Source organism: Strix aluco, chromosome 4, assembly GCF_031877795.1.
Source record: "Strix aluco isolate bStrAlu1 chromosome 4, bStrAlu1.hap1, whole genome shotgun sequence".
NCBI classification, from domain to species: domain Eukaryota; kingdom Metazoa; phylum Chordata; class Aves; order Strigiformes; family Strigidae; genus Strix; species Strix aluco.
The window spans coordinates 45,692,518-45,708,057 of NC_133934.1; the positions used below are offsets into that span (position 1 = coordinate 45,692,518).

General features: G+C 37.2%; 1 protein-coding gene across 2 annotated transcripts in view; it reads left to right on the forward strand.

Annotated features, from left to right (window-relative positions):
* Positions 1 to 426: 426 nt before the first annotated feature.
* FSTL5 (follistatin like 5) overlaps positions 427 to 15,540 on the forward strand; it is a 332,447-nt gene continuing 317,333 nt past the window's right edge. For both annotated transcript variants that reach the window (XM_074822912.1, XM_074822913.1), the window contains exon 1: positions 427 to 716. The gene's annotated coding sequence lies outside the window, so the exon portion shown is untranslated. The remainder of the gene's footprint in view (positions 717 to 15,540) is intronic.

A 15,540-nucleotide genomic window follows, 5' to 3' on the forward strand; every position in this document is an offset into this window, starting at 1 on the left:
GCTCGGGGGCAGCCGCTCGCCGGGAGAGAGGCGGGGAGTCGGCGACGGGGGTGGCCGGGGAACACGGAGCGGGGCGCTGCCCCCGCCGAGGGAAGACCGAGGGGGGGAAGCGCTGAGCTCCATCGCGGCAGCGGCCCTCCGGGGGGGCGGGGAGCCCTTCGGCGACACGGAGCGGGGGGGTAATACAAGACGTTTAGTTTCTCCCACCCCATAAAAAAAGAAAAAAATTTTTAAAAGGGCTGTAGGGTGCGTGTGCGTGTTGGGGAGTTGAGAGCAAGTTTTGGTGCCCGTCGGGTGCTGCGGGGGGCGCGGGGCGGGGCGGGGGCGGGCCGGGGGCGGGGCGGGCCGGGCCGAGCGGAGCGGAGCGGGGGCGCAGCGGCAGCGGCAGCCGGGCTCGGCGGCGGCGGCGGCAGCGGCGGGGGGAGCGGGGCCGGTGCTGTCCGCCGCGCTGCGGGTGCTGAAGGGCGGGCGCGCCGGCCGCCTCCCCGCGGCGCCTGGGGCCGGCGGGCGTGCTCCCGGGCGGGGCTCCCCGCGCCTGCCCGCGGCGGGAATTGCTTCGAGTTGTCCCCGGGCCGGCTGGCTCCCTCCGGCGGATCGCGGGGGTCCGCTTTCGGCTTTGTTGAACGGAGGAGAAGTGTTCCGCTCTTTGCGGTTCTCGGGCGGGGACCCGGCGGTTTGTTTTTTCCCCTTGAGGACTTTAGTGACTCTTGGGTAAGGTAAGCAGGAAATTTTTTTTCTTTTTTTTTCCCAGCTGATATCTTCATAGAAGTGGTAGTGGGGTGACGAATGGGATGGAGGAGCTGGCAATTAAAAGCAGAGCAAAGTTGGGAGCTCATTAGCCCTTAGGTCAGTGTAGGGGCAACACTTGGAAAAGACGTGTGCGGTTTTCAGTACGAAGGGCTCTGTAAACAAAAGATGAATCTAGAATGAGAAGTTAGAGGCTTATTTTTCTTGTAAACTTGCTATCAGGTTAACATTTATATGTTTGAAAATATTTGCTTTTGGAAATCTTGAGTGTTATAAAAAGATATTAAAAGACATTACAGAAGTTGCTTTGTATAAGCACCAGTTTTGGGGGACAAGAAAAGCTCTAATTGATTCTGTCTGGGGAAGAAGGGATACATAAGGTCATTCTGGGATGTACAGAGCAAAGTAGGAATTAAAGAGGATTTAAAAGCATAGCCTCATGTTGCTCTTGTGTGTGCCTGTATACGTGTGTAACAGAAGGATGGTGATACCTTGTTACTTGATGAACAATTTAATGCTGTAACACTGTGAACTTGTGAAACGCACCTTTCTGAAAGGGATCATCCCCACCTCTACCTCCAAGGTCAATGTGGTGTGTGTGTGCCCATGAAAGTTGTGGATTGTTTCCTTTGATATCGACTGGTGAATGTCAGGCCTTCCTCCAGGCTACAACTAGGTGTAAATGCAAATCTCTGATTTAATAATACCGTATTATGTTATGTTATAGGACTGCTGTTGTCTGTAGTTGAATGGAACTGGAAGTGTGGACATACGAAATGTACGTCTTACTATTTCAGCAGCGTTTAACCTTTTGCAAGCTTAGTAGAGAGCTCTGCTTCACAGAGGGGTTTTCTGCTGCTTCTGTGAGTTGTCAGAGTTCTGCACACGCAGTCATGAGCGCCACACAGGGACTTCTGCACACGCAGAGCTGGGTGCCACACAGGGATTTCTGCACACGCAGAGCTGGGTGCCACACAGGGATTTCTGCACACGCAGAGCTGGGTGCCACACAGGGATTTCTGCAGACGAGCAGGGCTGAGCGCCACGCAGGGATTTCTGCACGTACAGGGCAGAGCGCCACGCAGGGATTTCTACACGTACAGAGCACCATGCAGGGACATTTGTGTCTGAGATTAAGGCTGATTCCAGAAGGGATGGGCTGCTGCTGCTTGTAGCCAGTGCTACTGAGATGGCTGAACACAACAAGCAGGCGAATGAGGTCCCCACCCTGTATTTTTTAGCATTATGTAGCACCTTACATTCTTGTGGCTGTGACGAATTTTCTTTGGAACTGGGACCTAAACCACAATTGTTTCTTTACATAGTTGTCCTGCACAAGTGATAACAGCTGTAGTAATGGAGTGTAACTTTTGCTAATGAGATGAAGCTGATGAAAGGAGACTGTTTCATATTGTTATATTATTTTTTAACTCCTGCATCACTTATTTTATGTTAAGGTGGGTTGTTTCTATTGAATATTTTTATCAGCTGGAATATAAAAATAACCATCGGGCAGCAACACAGAACTACTGAGGAGTAAAGTTGAAAGCAAGCAAATTGAGGAGAAAGTAGTTTAGGTTGTCAGGGCTTTCATTAAATGTAGGTAGAATTAGGAAATACATATGTTTTGCTATTCCCCCCACCCCTCAATTATAAAGCAGCTATTGCCTTCCTCTCTCAAACAGTAGGGAAAGAAAGTTTATTACGCAGCACTTGTACTGGGTGCAAATCTTGATTAATAGTCTACCCATCAGCTAGGACAGCTCTTATCATCTGCCATTGACGTGAATATTAATCTGCTTTGAAATGTTTTGATAGAATTTTAAACAATACTTTTTAAAGTATAAAGATTCATGAGGCTTGCTTTCTAAAGTAGACGTTACAAAAATATTTTGGAAAAGTTAATTTTGAAACATGTGGTGCAAACAATGCATTAACTGATGAAAAAAAACCACCAAAGAAAGCCCCAAACCAACCTATTAATTATATGGCCAAACTTTTGATGTTTAGCTGTAAATATATAGGGCCTGAATCTGAAAATCCTTGTTCACTTGAGTAATCTTTATTCATACACATAGTTCTGTTAACTGCAAAGGGACTATATCCATCATTACATGAATAAAAGTCATTGATCTTGCTGAGATCAGTCATTTTTACCAGCATTAATCAGATGATAAACTTTGATCCTAAGACATTAATTCTGAGCTTTTAAATTTCTATCTTATATCTGATTGTATTTTCTATGTAATGTTTCGCCTTCATTTGTATTTGGCTGCTTTATTTAATAAATTATCTTTAAAATTGGAGATTTGAAATTATATGTAGACTCTCAAGGAAATAAAATGGCACTGCTATTTTTCAGCAAAATGGTGTTCTAAATATACATATACATCAGGTGTGGTCCATAGCCATTTTGGCCATCTGTTCTAATTAGAAAAAGTTTGTCTTCAGTAGTAATCCTTATTCAAGCATATTTGTACACTTGTAAGGATGTGATTTTGTATACTGTACAGTTCCAAGACCTTTAACACCATTCAAAAGTTGAAGAAAACTGGATACTAATGACTTGAACAAACAGCTGACTGCAGAATTAATGCAAGCTCAGGGAGGAGTTTTGTCATAAAATCACTATTCAGGGAAATCCCCTGTTTAAAGTGATGCTTTATAGACCCTGCTAACACTGATCAACACACAAAGAGGTGCATGTGAGGGCATACGCTTATTGATGATATCAACATACTTACAACCTGTCAGGCATCCTAAGCTTAGATAGTGCATCACTTGGCTATTTGCTGGGCTACAGACTTTAACAGTAAATGGTACTTAGTAAAAACCCAAATGCTGTGGTTGCTCAGTTCTAGGTGTGTTCTGGATCTAGGTAATCATGCTGGTTTGTCATTCTGCTATTTTTTTTTTTTTTTGGTGAGAGTTTATCCAATAATCCTATTTGTTTAAAAAAGCAAAGATATTCAATCCTAGAAAAAAAGAACTGTTACAATCACATAAATTATGTCTCCATTAATAGCAAACTTTTTTATCCTTGGGATAAATGCATGCACTTCTAAACCATTGTTTTATATAATATTTTAGTTACATGTTAGTGACATTTGTGCCACTCTGACTTTTAGAGGCTACAAAATAATACTGAAAGCAAGGCTCTGCTTGGTTTTGTTAGTTTCAAACCTGAATAAAAAGGTGGAGCTCCAATATGAATAGTTCTGCCTTTTAACAATTCTGAATTTGGCTTAGATATTTCAGAGGTAAGAGGTCAGACTTAGGTAGCCAATTCTGATTTTTTTTTTTTCTCCAGACTGGCAAACGTTATGGGACAATTCAGGACATTAAATAACATAGGAGTCAATCATGGGCTCAAGGGGGACTAATGAATCAAATGCCACTCTCAACTTTGTTCTTCAGTTTTTCTAAGCAAAACCAGGAAAATAATCGTTAATTATTCAGTGTAGCTTGGCCTATTATGCTTCATAATTTTAAAGCAAAGTAAATAGATTAGCAAGTTTATTTGCAAATCTGTTTAATCCAGTTTTATAGTTCAAGCTTTTTTTTTTTTTTTTTTTTTCTTTACTGAAGCTTAGGGAATAGCTGTCAACATATGAAAAGGCTGGGAACTTGTTTGCATAAGATATTATACATATTTAATACAGCATGCTTTTCCTTGCCTCTTGGTAAACAGAAAAGACAAAGAACACCCTTTTATATTATTAGAAGAACAGTAAATTGAAACTTTGTCTCTGTAGTAAAGAGATATTGAGAAGTCTGTGGGTGGAATAAGAGTTGTGGTTGACCACCACCTTTGAAAACTGCTGTATGAAACTCCCCCTAGCACCCCAATATCAAAGATTGCTAATGCCCAGGGAATGTAGTAAAGAGAAATCAAACCCACAGGCTAACTCTCTTTTGTGCTATTTGACAAATGACTTCTTTAGCTTTTGGGTTAATTGAGTAACCTCTAGTGACAAAGTCTTGTCTCCTAGTAGGTAGGTTGTGTTCCTTTCCAGCAGTTACATTTATTAACAGATATGTCTTCATTTGGATGGGCCAGTGCAGATAAAAAAATTTCTGCACAGTTAGTGTGGCAGAACTCTGAAAATGCTCCACATTTGCCAGTATCTCCCATTTCCTCTTTGCCGTTGATAGCTCTGGTTGTAATGGCTGAGTATATTGGTCAAGAGATGTAATGAAGTAAGCTCAAATCAGCCAAACTGTTGTGGTCTAGCCAGGCATGATTCCTTATCAAGTGGGTATGAAAATGACTTGAAAATATGTATTTGTTACCTTTTTTTAGCTTTATTTGATAGAAATATTTATGCAGGTATTTACCCTTACTACCCTAGAAATGCTCATAGTAAGTCTATTCAATTAATCACTCTTCTTACCATACACTAAGTGAAATTAGTAGTGAATTATTTGGTTGCATTGCTGAGTTGTGCAAATCTTAAGAAAATAAGAAGTTCTAAAGAGTTAAATGAGGGAAGAGTTGGCAGTGCTTACACTGATTGCTTGAAGTAGGTTGAAGTTCACAGTTTATTTGCATTTGAATTAATTGAGATTGGTGTCCAGCAGTGCTTCTCAGAGCAGGCTTCAGAAAGACTTTTTTGTATAATAAAGTACTTGAAAATGTTAGTTGGAAGATGAAGGATATTTAAAATACTTCTTTCTTTTCCTGACAAGAGTGAGCTTTTTTTTCATTTTCCTCTAAGTAAGGCTTATTGTAATTCTGAAATATTTTTACCACTGAATGGGCGTTCTTGTGTTAAAAACCACTGTCATTTTAAAATCAGCATAATAAAACTTTCTGAAATAATTTTTAGGTTCTTCATGAAGTTGTTCTTAATATCTACAACAAGAAGTAAAATAATCTTAAAACAGCTCATGACATTTAATTACATAAAATATTATTCCTTACAAAAAATGTTCTTTCATTAAATAATAGGAACTTCCAGATTATTACTTTGCATATGTTCGCTTCCATTAGGAAACAAAATATTTTAGATGCTTTCTGCATTGTAACTCTGAACTGTATGTATTTTCATTATTGTGACAGAACTTTGTCTTCCTAAATAATATGTAAATCATTATACTACTAATCACTCTTAAACAAATCAATGAGTCATGAAGCAAAAACAGGTAGAAAATTTTCTTCTTTCATGATGGGTAGTGGAAATAAACTTTTTTTTTCAAATAGCTTGCAGATTATAACATACTTCAAAGTTGAACATTTTAAGGTTTTTTTTTAACTTTTTTTTTTCATAAATTTTTATTTAAAACACCACCTTGTCCACCATAATTACTAGGAAAGAAAGAAAAAAAGCTCTTTCACATGATTGTGGCAGCTCAATGGAATTCTTAATTCATACGCAAGAGCAGTCAAAAAATAAATGAAGCTTTTGTTTCTGTTAGAGACTGAATATAGTACCACCAGTATTAAAATTATATAACTTAGGAGGACAGTACCACCAATATTACAATTATATAAATGAGGACTGTATTTGGTGACAGTCATGCCCTTCCAGTGATAACAAGAAACAGGAGCAACAAAAGTATTGGATGCATGAAAATGCCATGATACCTAAGAAGATTTCCTTAGGGGAAAAGGTAAATAAACTGCAGAAAAGTGGGAAAAATAACCGAAAAAGTTACTTCTTATATTCAGTCTGAACCTCCCCATATCAGTTTTGCCCATTGTCCTTCTGCTGAACTCGCTCCAGTTTATCCAGTTTTCTTGCACTAGGTGGCCCAAAACAAGACACAGTACTTTAGGTGTGATCTAACTCAAGATGTTGATGGCCAGCATTGAAAAAGGTTCTAATATGTACCTACATGTAAAGACAAAATACTTACAAATAAGTGAAGAAGAGAAGCAAAATAGATTAGGAGGAAACTTCACTTATGAATTATATGTTCCATAATTTGCCACAAAAGGATTTCTTTTTTTTCCAGGAAAGCATAGCAATATGGCCTCTAATCAAGACCAGCATAAGAATGCCTGTGTTGGCTATCATTCCTAGGATGTATTTGTTCCCTGTATGAAATCTAGATGAGAGTGCACCTGAGTACAACTATATATAATTTTTACGATTCTATTCTCTACATGGAAAAGTTACTAAAATTTAAGGCTTTTTTTAAAGAAATTATCCTTGGCACCATGAAATTTATTTTTTTATGCAAGATTCACACAGAAAAGACTAGTATCTGCTTTCTGAGAACAAACTAGTGTAATGGAAAGTTAAATGCATATGAACAACTGATCAACTCACAAATAATCTTTTAAAGTTTCAGCAGTCCAACTTTCTATTAATATAGCAGAAAATAACCTATTGTACTTAACTAAAAGAAGGGATGCACCATGTTAATCTTGAAAATGTTTTTTCCATTTTGCTTTCAGGAGAAGGAGAATTATTTTGCCACATTTTAGAGCGTTTTTTGTTCCTTCCTCATCACCATTTCTAGCAGTGTTTAATGTTTCCCTTCTAAGAGTCTGGTTTGAGTCTTAAGTCAACAAAAAGCAGAAACCTTCATAAGACATAAAGTTTGTACAATATCTTGGTGACTGTTCACTTTTTATGAAAGATTTGAAATTGTTGAACCTGTAGAATGAAATCTGAGACCAAGGACCTTTGGTAAAGGCAGACTTTCTCAGTGTTGTCCAGGTATTCCTCAAGTCTGACAGATGAATGCTCAGAAAATGGTCAGAAAGACAGTATCATTTCCAAGCATTTGCTCAGTTAGCCCTACAGTATTCACAGGAGTGCAAAACCTGATACTAAAATGAAACCTCTTATTTTAACACTGCGTCCTTCTTTTCTTCTTCACTCTGTTTCAAGATGGAAACATGAGTTCAGCTCATCATCTGTTTCAGCAGTGGAGAGGCCACAGAGAAGGAAGAGAGGCTCTTCCTGACAGTATTTTTGGCTTGTCCTTGTAAAATGGAATTAAGTTGCATGGGTCCTCCCTCTCCTTGCAGCAGCCAAGGTTAGCCATAAGCTCATCTTCAGTGAGAAATTGATGGTTTTAATCTTGAGTGCTGATTTTCAAACTGAAATACAGTTCATCACATTGCTGTTTTTCCATATTACCAAGCCCTTTGACAGAGATAATTCTTATTTAAAATAAACCACAAGACAGACAGCACCAGGTTATGATAGTTTGAAGACTGATCATATTTTGCATTTATTTCCTATGCTTTTGCTTTTAAGGTGAATGAATCTCAGCTAGTATAGAGGAGAGTTAAAATATTAATTTTAAATTTGTTCCTCTAACATATATGATATGCTTTTGTCTTCCATTTACACTATCTTTATATTCTTATGTAACTCAGAAACCCAGCAATAATTAGTGGTATGGTAGCACTTTAATGTGAAAATTATGTTTCTATTTTACAATTTATGATTTTTGCTCCAGGCTGTTGTGGTAAACAGTAATATTCTGTAAAAAAAATGTTTGACACGTTGATGCATGGGCTGATTTAATTCTTTCTTTGGGACACTAAAAGAAAAAACATAATTAACATCACTCCTGAGATTTAACTTTTGTATTATGCTAATTATTCTTTGAACTGGAAACAGTTTTTCAAGTGAACTTAAACTGTGTTGCTTAGCTATAATTACATTTTAGTCTACTGTCTAATAATAGGCTGATTCTCTTCCTTTATGCTTTGAGAATTATTGTCACAAAAATATTTGAACAGTCTACATTTGTATGTTCTTGTTGCAGTCACTGAGGTGGGGGAAGGTTAGCTGCACCTTGGAAGTTTCATTTGAAGCATTAGTAGAGTGCTTCAGGCATCAGATCTTAAATTGGTGTACCCTATGGACCAAAAATCTCATATTTTAATATATTTGTGTCCTTTATATCCTTTCGGTGTGATGATCACATTCATCCACTGCTCTAGGCTCTCAGTAATTTCTTCTATGCATAAGTAAACTTTTAAAAGTGCTTCCATGCTTGTCTTTGTAAAAATATGCATGGTATATACATAAAAAATTAATAAAGCTATACCAAAAAACTGATTTTTATTTCCAAAGCCTTAGAAATCAATATCAAAAATAACATCCTCCACTCCCATGTTATCATAATTTCTGAGATAGAACAGCTCTCATATTAATAAGAGATATAAATGAAAGTTTGTGATATAATTTACTGACTGTACTGAGTATTTTTATTAATTTATGTGCTGCATCAGACTTCTCCATGAACTGTGTGAAGTAATAAGGCTAATAATTTTGGTTTTATCATTCTCTGATTTCCTTGTGAGAGACAAAAGTTCCAAATTTAGTTAGTCTTGTATTTTTGATAAACTAGGTATTTGTTCCTGGAGTTATCATATGTAAATGCTGGAGGAAAGCTTAAAGATCTGATCATGAAGCTCTCAATGGTTAAAACATAAACACAGAGTCTTGTACCTTTGTTCTTTTTTCTAATAAATAAAGTGAACAGTAGATTTTATGCATGCATAGAAATTCTGAATTCTGAAAATCTGTGTTAAGTATCATATTGGGGCTCTTCGAAAAGAGTTACAATCTTATATATATGTGTTGCAAAAATAATTGTGGGTTGTTTTTTTTTTTTGATTCAAAGACTCATTTTAAACTTCCCATACATCTGAGATTCTTAAGGCCTCAGATTATCATTATGACTTTCAACATCACTTTTCTTATCCCAGCATGCATCAGAAGGATGCTGTGGTACATTGATTTATATCTGTTAACATCCCTGTAAGGTCAGGTCTGGTGTTTTTAAGAAAGGAAAAGATTTGGTAATTTTGGGAGTTCCTTAGCAGTGGTTAGGCATTTCTCACTGAAACTGGATTTCTGAGGTGACCTTTGGTAAGGTCCACCAATCTACAAGCCACACCTAGTTAGGGAGCACGAGAAGGAATTCCATTTGCTGAAAAGGATTATTGCTATCACTCTTGTCAGTGAATATTTAGGGACAAGTAGCTTCTCAGCACACTGTTCGTTCTGTGTATAAACTAAGTTTGTAAGCCAATAATCATTATGAAGTTTTCCTAGTTTTAGATCAGTGTCTGAGGGATCTGTTCCATCACAATCCTGTAATAATCGCATCAGAATTATTTGTGTGGGATACATGTAATAACTTTCTTCTATTTCCAGTATTTATGTCCAGCAGTAATTATGCACTTCTGTTTTCCTGTGTTATCTTTTACATTACTTTCTTATCCCTCCTTTTGATAGTAATTTATTTCACAAATGGCCTCTTTCTGAACAAAACAAACACATTTTTTTGGTGTTAATGATTGTGTATTTAATTATTACAATTTCTAACATGTTCCCCTTGCAGCATTTCATGGAATACAAAATGTTACCTGTAAAACTTCACTAGTTAAAACACCTCCTTTAAGTAACTTAAACTGAGGCACAAAGAAATAGGAAAGTTCTACGGAGTCGAACTCCTTTCAGCCAACATACAATGCAAAAGCTGAATGAATATGCACTGTGCAGTGAAGGTTTATTTACAAACATGAGTGGTAAAAGTGCAGCTTCAGAGTTGAAGCTTCCCAATTGAAAATGATGTGTCTAGACAAATATATTCATCTGAAGTTTGTTAATAAGTGGAGGAGAAACAATCCAGAGAAAGACTCTTACGTAGTAAATTATTTTTAGAATTTAATGATACTTTATATAAAGGGCGGGAGGGGGGGGGAAGAGCTGATATTATCACTATATGAAAATTTGGTATCTTTGAGTTTTCAAATATAAAAAAAGTACCATTTAAGAAGTGATGCCCATAAATTTCTAATTTAGTACATTTCTGAGTTTACCTAGTCTCAAGTTTATCAAGAAATAGAGAACAGAAAGTAAAAGGCTATGCTTTCTAGGACTTGGACAGTAAGAATCCTGCTACTCCTTTTTGCTTGTACTAACATACATCTATACCCAGAAGAAGCCACATAACTGCTCACAAATGAAGGGTTCAGAATTTGGCAGAACTGGGATTAGAGAACAGAGTGGAAAGTGAAGACAAAAATCAAGTAATTGTACATATAAATTATCAAAAGCTTCAGAATATGCTCTTAAATATGCTTAGGGAAAAAATTATGGACTGAGAAATATTTTTTCCTCTTGCTTCATGTTAAGAGACAGTTCCATTTTTCTTTTCAGCAGGAATTAAATTTTACTGTAGAATATTTAAGCAGAGGGCAGAAGCCCTTGACATATCTCACTAGAAAAACTGTTCTTGTTTGCTGAATATCTTAACATCTTCTAAGAGTAAAAACATTGATGAAATAATCCTAAACCAGAAGAACATAACTGATGACCCACCAAAAGAGAGTGAAATAATGAAGTTGCTACTTCCTTTAAAGACACAAAGAAGTGAAGTCCACAATAGCTAAAATTGTGACACTGTGGCTACTTTTTTTTCTCCTGGTTTCTAGTGGAAAAAAATTGTGGAATTACTCATGGAAAAAGCAAAGGAAAAAAAAAAGTTTTTCTGTGCTCTTAGACTGACTGAAAACTGGTATGATTACATTTACGTTAATATTATCATAGCAGGTTTGGATTGGTGAAAATATGAGGATAAATCAGACACCATATGTGCAGCTCCATGATTAATTACTAAAAGAACACTTCTGTAATGAAGATTACGGCATTGTTTTGAAATTTGCTTCCTCCTCTTTATCCTTGCATGCATGTTATTTCTCTCCATCTGCAGGAAATATTATGAAATTAGAGTCAGTGGGCAACTGTGACAACAGAAGAATATTAATCATAAAAAGCTGTATTACTAAAGAAGGCTCCTAAATTACTGGATGCTCACCAAGGGCTGTTAATGATCCACAATGTCAATCTAAATTTTTTTTCTGTTATATAATGAAATTAAACAACAAAACCCCCAAAGCTAGAATGCTGCTTTAGAATGGATGTTTACAATGTCAAGCTAAGTTAATGTCACATAGTGAAAACAAAACTTTGCAAATGTTGTCTGCAAGAGGAAAATCTATTATTTCTGTCTAAATAATTCAGAGAGTCCCAGCATCAGAAAAGTCTTCCATGTTGCTGTGGGATTCAGGGTCAAGTTTATAGTCACAACAATGTAAGACAGACACCCATGTACTAAGCTTGCTTAAACATCATTTCAATTATATTTTAACTATGCTGATTTAAAGTTTATTGTGCTCACTTTGACATAATAGGGCAGGAAAAGCTGCAAATCAGAAAATAAACTATGTATTTTCACATTGTAACTAAATGGATCCTTACTGGACTCTGATATCAGGAAAACGAAAGATTAAACTATATTAATCCATCATTTTGCAGACAGTCACTAAATGAAATTGGTGGAATGATTTAAAAACATTTTTTGTCTAGTTGAAGTGAAAATGCTTTTCCCATGTTGTGTGAAGATATTGGAAAAAGTAGGTGTCATGCACAAACCATGTAACTAGTGTAATTACTTACCTGTTTTACTTAAAGACCGGTTTAGACATCCTTTAGTTTGTCCAGACCTAAGAATGGAAATAAATCTTCATTAAAATGCTAAGAAATACTAAGCAGCATGTACTGGAATTAAGATTAGAAAATATTAGCAAACCTTTCATAAAAAAAATATTTCTGTGATTATAAGACTTATAAGGAGAAAGCACTATACTGTAAAAGAAAAAGTGAATTTTTAGAGGAGTATCAATTGATCTGTGTTTGGACTGCTGCTATCCCTCCCATCCTTTTGTACCCATTGATAAGTCTTTCCTTTCCTTCTATTGACCAATGGTGTTCATATGAGTGGCTGGTGAGCTGGACTAGGAAGCTGATCTGGCCAGAAATTAACCTTTTCCTCCACTACCCTCCACCTCAACTTGTTATCAGTTGGAATATCATGGCCTAAGATCAGTTTCATGGAACAAACCAGCTTGCATCAAAATTATATAAAACTGATTTGAACTAGTGTGTTACTGTGGACATATAGTAGGTGGTAAAAATAAATGCCCAAGATAAAAGTTGAACAGAACAGCACAGTCCTATGACTTCAGTCACTGAGCTACTGGTAACTACTGTGTGCAGCCCCACGCTCCCCCCCCCCTCCCCCAAAAGACATAGCTTTAAGCTTTTCTGTCAGGGTTTCTGGAGAGATACTTTGTCCCTATGCTATAATTTCAAGTGGGTGATGATAGCCTTGTGGGAATGTTATTCTAGAAAGAGATTACTGGAGAGCAAACAGTGTTATAGCTACATTTATCCTCCCAGGCACATGTCTGATATCCCACTATGGTTAAAAAAAAAAAATCCAAAATGTTGGAAAGGGTTGTCTTGCCTAGATTTCTACAAAATTATTCTTCTGGAGTATTTTTTAAATATCCTCTTTCAAGATTTGCATCTCCCTTGGGCTTTTAGAGTTGCCAAAACTGGAGCAAAATGTAGACCTGAATCCAAGCTACCTTTCATGGGTGATGTTCAAAGAAGTCAAGTAACTTTGGAAAGAAGGGATAATTGTGGATTCTTCTAATGACACTACTCACCTTTTTCCAATGTGTGTTGTGTAGTATCATATTGTACGCTCAGAACTGTGGGGAAGTTGGAGCCTGTAGTACTATTATGGGCCATGAATAAGGAGCAGTACCAAGTGGCACCTCTCAGATTGGAGTTTGGGTTGTCTGCTGGGGCTGGCTTTAAGGATAGGAGGCTGCCCAAAGCAGCCAGCTATTGGGAGAGAGCAGCAATGTCTCTGCTCTTGTTTTGTTTCCAAGCGTTCAGCCTGGAAATTCCAGCCACTGGCTGCAGTGCCAGCACTGAGTGTTGGCAATCCTTTATTAAGTGAGAAATTAAGAAATATGAGCAGTATGCACTGCAGCAAGGGATATCGCCTCTCCTTCCTTAGCATCATCCCCCTTCCCCTCATCTTCCACCCCATGCCAATAAGAGGAATGGTGAACCTGATTTTCAGTCCCCTTGTTTATTACCTTTATCCTTTGGCGCTCTCCTCTTCTTCCTGCTGGAACTTCCTATTACTACAGGAGTAACTCAGTCCCTGGCCTTATTTTTGGAGGAGGCAAAGAGAGAAGGCTTGACCTGGCTTTGCCATCAGCTGTGACTTGAGATGATCTCTATCTGTATGCTGTCTTGCTCCAGAGGACAGAAATTGTTATCCCCTTTCTTCATTGACTATACAGAGCGCCTCATTTATGCAATTGTATGCTTTAAGACGCTGAAGATGAAAGAAATGTGATTTTTTCCCTCTGTCTGTAGGCAGGGTAATTCTGCTTTTCCACCATGGGTCACCATGAGAAATTTTGAGAATATGAGAATGAAGATATTAAAGTGCCTAATTAAAGACAAAAAAATTATTTTCTTTTATCTGCATAGCCTCCATTGAGGCTCTTTTTTCTGCTTAGTAGTCACATAAGAGCTGCAATAGTATAAATGTAATTGTTCTGAGATTGCATCATGTGTTGCTGTACAAGATTAAAATCTTTTTTCTGCATATATAGTCTCCTGCAACTTTCAAAAAACTCTTTTTCTGTTTTGAGTAATCAGTGGTGTTTGCAGAAAATCTCATGTGGATAACAAGAAATATTTGAAATTACTGAAGGGTAGGCATTCCCATACCTTCAAAATACAGACAGGGGCAAGAGGAGCTTTCAATTCTAATTGTATGGAGACACTTACCTGGGTCAGCACTGAGGATGCATTCATGCCTACGGTAACTGATTCATCAATAAAGGACCTGTGTGTAGCTGCAGCACTTGCACATTTGCCATCAATTATCCAATCGACATTTGTGGCTGAGCAGTAGGAATGTGATGTTCAACAATGTCTCCTGGCTCCTTGACAGAGTGTCACACTTCACAAAGATGTCCTAGACTATCCCAGTCTATGTGGTTGACTTGGAAATTGGGAACGGTTTCAGGGTGGAATGAAAAAGGGAGCACGGACTTACATCTCAGGCAAGTGGGTGATTACTCTTAAGGTTGTCATTTCAGAGCGATAACTTTATGTGAGAAGAGAGATGGGATGCTTTTGTCTATACACACAGCTCCTACCAGATGTGATACGGAGTGTCTGGTGATGACAGTACCTAAGCCATCTGGCTTTAATTTCTTATTGAAATGTAATTTTTTTCTGTTAAGAGGCTGCTCTTAGTGTTTCCTGGCACCATAGATGATCAAAACTTAGTTCCAGTCAATTTTACATAAACATTTCCCTATATTTCTATTATATAAATAAAACTGAAGATATTTACCTTTTTGCCTTTCCAAAACAAATATATATATATAAAATATTTAAAATTTTTGCTTTTTTTGTCAACAAATGAACACAAAAATTTGTTAATGTATTATACACTGGTGGTGGAGGAGAGACAAAATTCATTCCTTTCACATGCTCACTGTTTCATCACCACATATTGTCTGCTCATTACTTTGTTTTGTATTATCTCCATTTCATTCTTCTTAGAAATGAAAATTTTGTTAGCTAATGAATTATTGAAAAATTTTATTTTACAATCCCTTTTAGTTACAAGCTCATCAGGACATTGTAGGTTTTCTGGTTTACTGTCAGCTTTCCAGCATCCATTTGGAAGGCTTTTGTTTAGTAGATATATTAAAGCAGTATAAAATCATATGCAGTAAAACTCTATAAAATAGTGTAAAGCAGTAAAGGATAGCAGGAAATTAAGGTTCTGATCCTAATGAATGGGACTGTGAGCACACAATAAGAGAAATGCATTATTTTATTAGAAATATCTATGCAAAATTTAAAGAAGGCTGCAGTTGTTCAATGAAAAATTAATATCATCTATAATGACGCAATAAATTTACTA